The 10888-nt window shown below is 35.5% G+C and overlaps 1 long non-coding RNA gene across 2 annotated transcripts; it reads right to left on the bottom strand.

Moving 5' to 3' along the window:
• Positions 1-5484: 5484 nt before the first annotated feature.
• On the bottom strand, positions 5485-8086 carry LOC128235134 (uncharacterized). 2 transcript variants are annotated; one of them, XR_008261141.1, is made up of 4 exons: positions 7965-8086; positions 7342-7418; positions 6973-7048; positions 5485-5932 (listed from the first exon to the last, which is right to left on the bottom strand). It is a non-coding gene; the product is annotated as an uncharacterized LOC128235134 (long non-coding RNA). The 2 variants fall into 2 exon arrangements; XR_008261140.1 differs by lacking the exon at positions 7965-8086 and adding an exon at positions 7701-7909.
• Positions 8087-10888: the final 2802 nt, after the last annotated feature.

Here is a 10888-nt window from a genome sequence, read left to right on the forward strand (position 1 = left end):
ACAGTCCGATTTAATGACTAAGCTGCATAACTCCATGTCCGAGGAGATTAGCAAGATATTATTATTTTTTGTTCAGAAGTTAATCGTTATCATCCCTAATGACTCTTTGTTCACTATAAGTCAAATACAGTTCCAACCAGGGTTTATTTGTAACTGCGATTGCTCGAAAACCCCATTGACCGAGCTAAAACCTTGAGTGATCTGTTTTGAATGATCGAAAAGTACTATTTTAGTCTGTTATGAAATGTCTTAGAATGTATTTTCAAAATTTGAAAAATTGTAAGTTTCGGCACCGATTATGTATTGCGTTGTAAAAATCTTCCCGAATACACTGATCAAGTATGAGTAAATAAAAATATACGACGAAAATCGGTTTTTCACACCTTTTCAATTTTCTACAACTTTCAAAACTTGTCAACATCTGCTGTTACTTTGTTTATTTGGGACATGCTTTCCGGAAAATGTTGAAATAATAATCTCGAGGTAATCATAAGGATACGCGCATGATTTGTGAATGTTTGGGACAGGCAATGATGCCTGGAAACTCCTCGACTTTCGATCCAGTGTCAGTATATTTAACTGAGATTCGACCTCCAATGACAGCTGGTTTTCGAACGACCAACTGTTCGAATGACCGCAGTTTTACTGTATATGTTTACTTGTTAATGCAAACATATAATCACTGATATTTATTGTATCTGTTTGTTTTTCATGTGAAACAGCTGACATTTCACACAATTGTAAACCAAGATACTTTATGTCATGTGTTTGTTCAATACAATGTAGCGTACACTTATATGATATTTATTTTCGTTGTTTTGAAATAGCTAGTTACATTTTCTGAGATTTTCCACTAAGAACTCAACCACGTGCTGTGAACTTTGAACGCATGTTCGACGCCAGTCTGACTTTTAATTGAGATTTGCAAAGTCTGAAATAGTGACATAGCCGTATTTATTAATGTTTATGTCAAAATAAAATGTCATTATTCAGTCACGATGTTATCAACATGAGCAAGTTACTTTCTGATATGCATTGGCGAATAAGACTGCATTTATTGTGGTACGCTTACTTCATGCAAGTGTAATGTTTTAAAGATAGAAAGTGGATCTAAAAACTAATAACAGCTATTAAGTGTAGCCATCAAAATCAATTCAAATTTTAAATCAAAAATTTATCAATTTAAGACAAAATATTATGTGTCTACAGAGTAAATCCCTCCAAGGAACGTGCCTTTGCCTTCCTACAGTTGACTGATTACTCTCTGAGGACCTAGAATCCAAACTCCATGAAACGAAGATACTATAAATTATATTTGTAAGATTGAAAAAATAATATTACTTATTGAATGAACTGACTATTGTGTGCGTGGGAGGTATGGGCAGGGTTCGGAGAGTGCTTTCGGTAATTCCAACAACCACCAAATACTTACTGTACCAAAAAGGTCAGTCAATTGTTACCACTGCTCCCCCAGGTCCAGGGGCTAGTCCACTTAAATGGCCATCAACGAGTCTTTTGACAATTATTTTACTACAGCAGACTTGAGACTGAGATACATAAGAATAATCAAAATAATACAAAGATATTCCTGATCTCTCATTATTGAAGCTAGTCTGGTATACCAGGGATAGCGGGGGAAATGCTGGTAGTTTAGTGTTCGTGCTGAAAAAAAGCAGGGAATCGGCCTCACCTACGATGTTCACGGGTTGCTTTGGTATTTTGGCTGGATTTTACCAGCAGTTTGTCTCAGTAGGGCAGGGATGTTACTCGGGATCCCGCTATTCTACGGACCTTGAGATGGCAGTGGTTATGCACCAGTCAGTTGTAACCACGCCCCCCACACCCAGGTCCGGGGAAAAGCGGGGACTTTGACTTTCGGTCCAGCCAACCCCGGGTAAAATCCCCGCCCTGCGGGAACGAACAGATGGTAAAATCCCCGCTAAATGCCTCCGCACCCAAGGAACCTAGGTAAGGTCGATACCCGCTTTATTTTGCGGTGCATTACAATTGACTAGGGCATAAATTGTTTATATAAGATCAAAAAGACACATGAGTATTCAATAAATACAACACACATGTTTAAAATTAGGTCTAAATGAACGCTGAATAATTTCTTTTTTCTCTTTTACATTTTGCAATGTTTACCTGTCAATCAAAACCAATACAGCAATAAATAAGACTAGCCCAATCACTGTTCATTTATTTCATTCAGTAATACATTCAATCTTAAAAAAGAACAGCATTGTGTCTCACGTATTTAGAAAGTACAGAAAGTATCGTTTCTGGTTTGTTTCTGTGTGTTATGGGTCATAATGCAGATCGTTCAGAATATTCAAAATGGCCGCAGCCATCGGCATAACATGAACAAAATGTTTCATCTAAGATAAGATCTTTTAGCAGCTTAATATTCCAAACAAACGTTGTAAAACCGACACTTAACCGTTTAATCCGATGCTAACAAACAAAAAATGAGAACACACTGTAAAATAAAAGTAGAAATGGCAATATTTACACTGTGTAAGAAGCGTACAGTATTGGAAACGAATGTCGGAGAATTCGTACCCATTCAATATCGTACCGGTATGACTAGTTAGAGGAAAGTGCACTTTCCGCGGAAAGTACGAAATCGGTGAATGCTCCTAAAACGATAGTTTAGTGGTTTCTGGTTCTCCGTAAATCCGGGAAACCCCGTACCTCGATTGAAACGCGAAGATAGATAAAACGTTTCTAGTAAACAGTTTTCAAAATATGAAATTCAATAAAAATAAAATAAAAACATGCATCTCAGATAAACTCACCTTTACAATTAAATCAGACTTATTTGCTCTGCTTCCAAACTGGGAGTAGGATTTGTTATGGCTCTATTTGTTGTTGTTGTTGGTGGTGGTGGTGGTGGTGGTGGTGTTGCTATAAACAAAATGGCTTCCAATGCTCGTTTGATATCTTCATCAAGTTCATTGTAGCGTGAAATGCGGATTAATATATTCAAGTTGGATTCCATATTGTCGGATGTAATAACTGCTTCAATGACAAAAACCATTTTGCTACATACTGTATTGCACGTAAAACACGCTTTCCTACTAATGCAGTACTATTTTTAACGCATATCCATATATGGAAGTTCCGATCTAAAAAGTGCATGTACCTCGGGTGTTTCCGTTATAAATTTTCATTGGTTTACGGAGGTCAAACCCCGCCCCAAACATGTACAATTTGCTTGCCGGCCTGCACGCGATTTATAAGAAAAGTGTATGACAAGCGTTTCTGGTTCTCATTTTCATGGTTAAGTGGTGCCCAAATTTTTGTATACCTATCACTCCGGCAAAAAGAAGTAGTCCCTTGCATACATGTACAAACCGTAAGAGGGCTTGTTCGCGTTTGTCTTCAAGCCCGTATTATTGTGTGGTGCCCAAATTTTTGTATACCTATCACTCCGGCAAAAAGAAGTAGTCCCTTGCATACATGTACAAACCGTAAGAGGGCTTGTTCGCGTTTGTCTTCAAGCCCGTATTATTGTGTGGTGATATTGAAATCAACCCGGGTCCATTTAACATTACGAACGGATGCTTCTCAATCGTGCATCAAAATGATATGAAATAAGGCACTGCCATAGACGGGCTCTAGGTATGTTATCAACTGCAGAAACTGCTAATGCAGTACATTTTTTCTTAGGTAAACAAGAGTCAAAGACAAAATTCATTTTATATGACATACTATGACTTTGACTACACCAATTAGATTATTAAGGTGCATAACATATAAGGTTGAGGCAATGCAAAGCAAATTTAATATTTTAATGTTTGAAAAAAACTCATAATAACAAACACAAGTATATTTATTCACCTAATACTAAATATCATACAAGCATTTACAGTACAAATAAATGATTCCTACTTTAAACATAACAAGGTAAACGAAACAGATTGGGTTTACTTAAAACTATTTATTACAGTTATCTGACAATTAACCTGTACTAAACTATTTTAATATGTAAAACAGCATTGTGTATATTTTAGATTTTTAAGGTTCTACAAATAACCTGGAAAAATAGTTTGACCACCTCAGCAGTTTGAAATGAATATAAATTCCCTGTAGTTAATGTTGTTTGCACCATTCCATCATTGAATATAACAATGTATGCAGAAAGTATGAACATATTTAATTTTTAAAGTATGAGTCTTTAAACTGAATAATACATCTATAACATTTAAAAAAAAACAAGAGGGCCCTGATGGCCCTGTATCGCTCATCTGATCCAATACAGATCATCAAGAATAACAATCTGATCAAGTTCCATGAACATATGGTCATAAATGTGGCCTCTAGAGTGTTAACATGCTTTTCCTATGACTTGACCTGGTGACCTAGTTTTTGACTGCACATGACCCAGATTCGACCTTGACCTAGAGGTAATCAATATAAACATTCTGACTAAGTATAATGACCATACAGTCATAAATGTGACCTTTAGAGTGCTAACAAGCGTTTCCTATTATTTGAACTAATGACCTAGTTTTTGACCGCACATGACCAAGATCGAACTTGGCCTAGAGCTAATTAATATAAACATTCTGACCAATTTGCAATAAGACACAGTTGTAAATGAGACCTCAATTTCTCGAAACTTCTTCAGTCCCTTATGACAGGATTAAGCTAAACTCACTATTTTTGGTTTTCAATAATTTGGATAATATTTACTTCTTTAAGAGCTTTTATACTTTAGATAGGAATTATCTATATGTTAGTTAAATTAAACCATTTTTCATTTATCAAAATTCCATTCAAGTATGTATTTTGAGTAATTGAAATAAGCTACATAAGCCTATTAAGCTTAAGAAGTTTCGAGAAATTGGGGCCAAGAGTATTAACAAGCTTTTCTTTCAATTTGACCTAGTTTTTGACCACACTTGACCCAGATTAAAACTTGACCTAGAGATTATCAATATTAACATTCTGACCAAGTTTCCTGAAGATACAGTCATAAATGTGACTTCTATAGTGTTAACAAGCTTTTCCTTAAATTTGACCTGGTGACCTAGTTTTTAACCCAAGCTGACCCAAAATCGAACTCGTCCAAAATTTTATTGAGGGTAACAATCTGACCAAGTTTCATTAAGATAGTGCCCGAACTGTGACCTCTAGAGTGTTAACAGTCAAATTGTTGACGACGACGGACGACTACGACGGATGACGGACACAGGGCGATCACAATAGCTCACCTTGAGCACTTTGTGCTCAGGTGAGCTAAAAACAAGCACATATAGATTATATATATTTATATGTTGTAAACTTGTAATATATGCACAATAAAGCAATTTAACAGTCCACAACATTATCAGAACAAAAATGTACTATAATTATGCTTACATTAGCCCATTCATTAGCTCATTCACTTTAAAACTACAAAATGAATATCCAATACGCTTAATTAATCAGAACGTTTAAGGCTTTGTTTTAATTTTGACAATGTCACTGTATTTTAGACATAGTAAATTCCCCCCGCCCCCCAGCAAGAGTTTAGCAGCCTACTGACAAGATGACTGTAATAAACTATGATGTATTGATCTATTGATAGGGGAATACTCTGCAAGAAAATTGACACATTTCTCTGCATTTGATACATATGCAATTTTTGTCTCTTATTTCAATTGTACATGATGATTACAGTACTGAAGTCATCGATCCAAGATACATAATGTACTCTGGTATAGGGTACTGAAGTGATCGTCCCATATGCCAACTCTGGTATCCTGGATAAAATGTTACTGGTAAATACAGTACTGAAGTGATCAAATCCTGATACCACTCTGGTATCCTGGATTAAACGTTACTGGTGAATCCAACATACTGAAGAGATCAATCCCAGATGCTACTCTGTTATCCTGGATAAAACCTTACTGGTGAATACGGTACTATAGTGATGAATTCCGATCTGAAACAGATTAACACCTAACTCAGAGTATAATAAACAAGGGTCAATTTGTTTACATTGACACAGATGAAGAGACCATCACACTAACAAATGAAGTCACCGTTATTAAAAAATATGTAAATATGGCCTAAAACCACAGTTATTCTAACTATATGTTTCATATAGACACTAACCTTGAGCTTACAATGTATCTCTTCAAAACAGTATTTTCATATAATATTTTTGCAAAAACAGACTTCAAAACTCCTATAGTTCAATTTCAGGCTGTATGCAACACATACTGAACGTTTGGCAATGCTATTTTAAACATGACGGTCTTAATATAGAGGTGCAGTTGTATACTAAAGATGTGCACCTCCATCTTAAAAATAGAGGTGCAGTTGTATTTATGTAAGAAGTGCACCTCCATTTTAAAGTTTTAAAATACATATAGAACAGAACGTATGAATAAAGAATTGCACAGCTTAATAACATACAGGTGCACCTGTAAAGTAAGTGTATTTTAGTAACATTGATGATTCTCTCACAAAGCCAGGTTGTTTCATGGAAAGGGTACGGCAACTCTCACTCAGTCATGGGGGTTGTTTGGCAGGATGGTTCCCCTTCTCTACACCCTGGACTGACTATTCAGTTACAATATTTCACACGATCTGTGGCCCACAGCAAAACCATCAACCCGCATTTGCCGATTTGTTTTTCAATCACAATCTTGCACTCTTATGGTGTCAGCCTTCCTCTCAACATATTCAGTCACAATCTCTCATCTCCCATAGTGTTGCTTGGCACGAGTAGGCACTCGGCACTATTTATTTACAATCTTTTACACAATCTGTGGATCAAAGCAAATCCATTCACCTTTACAGTCACAATAGCTCACAAAGCCATGGTGTTGGACCGCAACCGTCCATTTATCTTTTCAGTTATAATCTTGCGCTCCGCCATGGTTTTTTGGCAGGAGGAAACCCATCCCGCACCATCCCCTTCCAACTTCTTATTTTAATAACATCTGTCACAAAAAAGTGGTATTGCATTTCAGTTACCTGGCATTTGAACTGCAGTTGTGGCCAGTCGAGCTATCTGATTGGGGCGATTCGGTCCCTTGGGTGATCTCTTGGTCTGAGAATTATAAAAAAATGTTTTTGTGTACTCTATGATACATAATATTATATTAAACAAATAATCCACTTTTGGTCGTATATTTTTACATATTAAATATTTTAATATAACATACAATTTTTATCATTCAGATGGTGTCGGACCGCAACCGTCCATTGATCTTTTCAGTTATAATCTTGCGCTCCGCCATGGTTTTTTTTGGCAGGAGTGGAAACCCCTCCCGCACCCTCCCCATCCAACTTCTTAATTTAATAACATCTGTCACAAAAAAAGTGGTGTTGCATTTCAGTTACCTGGTATTTTGGACTGCAGTTGTGACCAGTCGAGCTATCTGATTGGGGCGATTCGGTTCCTTGGGTGATCTCTTGGTCTGAGAATTATAAAAAATATGTGTTTGTGTACTCTGTGATACATATAATAAACAAATAATCCACTTTTGGTCGTATATTTTTACATATTAAATAGTTTTAAATATTACATACAATCTTTATCATTCACATGCTGTCGGACCGAAATCGTCCATTGATCTTTTCAGTCATAATCTTGCGCTCCGCCATGGTTTCACTTGGCAGGAGTGGATACCCTTCCAGCACCCTCCCCGCCCAACTTCTTAATTTACACAACAGTGGTTTTGCATGGCACAAGAGTTCACCTGTCACACAATTCCTGTATATCTTTTTAGTTTCAATCTCTCAACCAGCGTGTTGGTAATTGAAAGGTGTTCCCATCCTATGATCTCAGTCAAAACATCTAACACATCAATTGTTGAGGCTCACAGACGGTACACCCCATCCATCTTTTCAGTGACAATTTCTCGCTCAGCCATAGCGATTTCTGAACTGGTCAACCGCATGTCATAAGTTTATGAAATTGATATCTTCATTAAATGATTTACTGAAAAATAATCATACTGTACCTGGCTGACGTGACAAGCTCTGCTATGTATACCGGTATAATCCATGGTCGTAATTAAATCGGTAATCCAACAGGAATTACTTCTTCGCAATTTCTATCCGATCAACAACTGTCAAACATCTAAATAGTATCGATTTTATAAAGCCTAAAATGACAACTACTAACTGTCAAGTGTGACCTTCGTATAGAATGGTAAACAATGCGTATGAATATCTTTAATAAACAAGTGAAAAAGTATATATCTCACACAATCTATAATAATATGTTTTACTTGTCTTTGTGAGTTTACCAAAAGTATTCCTAGTAATTGTTTATAAGCATATTTTGAATTATTTTAATAACTAGTGGGGCGCTATTTCACATTTCATAAAATTTCGGCGATGATGACTTGTCTATTGAAGGCTATGGAAATATATTGCGAAAAGACGATTCAGCACATTCAAGTGGTATTGTCGTATATTCAAGTGCACTGATATGTCTCTAATTAATTAGCGATTATGAAAAATTACTACCAGAGTCGCTATGCTTGACAGTTCGCGACAAATTGAAATTATTCTTTATATGCGTTGTACATAGAACTTCACACTTATCTGTATTATTTTGGGACATATTGAGTGTAGCTGTAGACCACATGAGCGATAAGTTCGATACAATTAGTCTCCTTGGTGATATAATTGAAAATCAACTTAATTCAAGGAATCACAATTTTAGCGCCCTTCTTGCAATTAGAAATATGCGAAATATAATTTCAACACCAACTAGGATGACGGCTACATCATCTACGCTCTTAGACCCAATTACCATTTCTGAAAAAAATACAACCATTAGACGTCGGTATTTTAAACAAGCCTAGCGAAATAAGTGATCATTTGCGAGCGTACCTTTTCGTACAAAGTAGTTTTATCCTGATAACACTTTCACTCGAACTGTTTGGAATTATAAAAGAGGAGACTATCAACTTTTCAATCACCTTATTTTGGCAACTGATTGGTCCCTTTTTTAAAATTCATCAGTTGATTATGCATGCGAAACTTTTATTTCTAATTTTATAGAATTGGCAAGGGTGTTTAATCCATCGAAAACTGTCATGATAAGACCTTGGTTTATAACAGATATTCGTTAAATGTTTCGTAAACGCGACAGACAGAAACGTATTGCGATATTTTCTCGCAAAGACACCGACTGGAACAAATACAAATACATACGGAATTCTGCAAATAATATAAAAACAAACGCTAAAGCAATATTATATAATAAGATTGGAGATAATTGATGTGATGCAAGTCAAACGAGCCCGCGACAGTATTGGAAAATAGTTAAAATGACGGAAAACGGAAAACATTAATTTTTATAAGCTGGTAATAAATAAAGTATCTGGACCGGATCTGATAAGTCACAAAATGTTGAAGGTTACGGTTTCACCGTGTTATATCCGTTACAATTACTGTTAAATATATCGTTTCGTGAATGCGTTTATCCTACGTTTTAGAAATCAGCCAATGTGAATCCTATTTTTAAAAAGGGTGACCAATCTCGTCCAATTATCGATCAATTTCGTTGATAAACCGTGTAGGCAAGATAATGGAACGTATTGTCTTCAAACATGTTTTCAATCATCAACATGCTAATAATCATATTTATATATATATTGGTGTCCCATTACTTCACGGGTTTTCAGTTGATTGACAAATTCAATCAAATATGAAAGGCATTTGATGTCAAACATTAACATGCATGGTTTTCTGTTACATTTCAAAAGATTTTGAGAGTGATTTTTGATCAAACGTTATCTATCTGAAGTTCGCAATGTCAATGCTGGTGTACCTCAAGGGTCTGTACTTGGTCCACTGCCTTCTCTTATTTATTTACCGACATTGCTGACTACTTTGTAAGTACAACGCGACTCTTTGCAGATGATAGCTCGCTAGCCGTTTCTTCGTCAAATACAATCCATATTGAATCTACACTAAATAGCATCTTAAAACGATTTCAAATTAGACTTAACAATGGCTTGTAAAGTTCAAATCCCTCAAGACTGAAGTAATGCTTTAAGCTATGCAATCAAATGCTACTTAATATTGTGTTCGACAGCATGAACACTAAGGGCTTTGGTTTACAACGAATAGAACAGGGCACGAGGATATAAGTCAATTATTAAATCAGTCTCTAAAGTGCTTTGGTCAATGAGGTTGTTAAAATATAAACTTGGTAGAAAAACGCTTAACAAAATATACATCTCTTTTACGCGACCTTTGCTTGAGTATTCATCTTTCAAATAATAAAGCTATACCCTAAACTATTGTGTTAAATGAGTGAATATCCAATTCATAATTCTGTCAACTCCTTTAGACTCGTACATGACGTAAATTAGATTGAAATTGATAAAATGTATAGGAAAAAAACATTTTTAGGATATTTTTCATATATTAAACTTGAAATGACCATGACCTTGATATTGCTGAAAAGAACTTGATTCTTGTGATTTTTTTGTTTTTGTGTTCTATGTATCCGGCCTTGACCCTGTGCAATTAAACGGGGTTTTTTGTTTAAACTTTCGACTACTGAACTTGTTTCTGTAGTTTTTCATATACATATCGAGGGGTGAAAGCGAAAAGGTTCTATCTGCTTCTTTATTTAATGTCACTTAGAACCTTTTCGCTTTCACCCCTCGATATGAGAAAGGAAATAGAAAAATGCCTTTCGTTTTAATTATATTTATAGTGTAACACTCGCACAGTTCGCTATAAGACTTTTTCAGCAATATAAATTTTGCAATCACCTTAATGAACATGAACAAATTATAAAAGAAGAAATGTAAAAAGGAAAAGTCAAGCTTTGGGTATTTTTTTCATATTTTGATATCAACTGACCTTCACGTTCACATTGAAGCACTTAATGTTATAAATCAATTTATACATTCATAGA

This window comes from Mya arenaria, chromosome 5, assembly GCF_026914265.1.
Source record: "Mya arenaria isolate MELC-2E11 chromosome 5, ASM2691426v1".
Taxonomy (NCBI): domain Eukaryota; kingdom Metazoa; phylum Mollusca; class Bivalvia; order Myida; family Myidae; genus Mya; species Mya arenaria.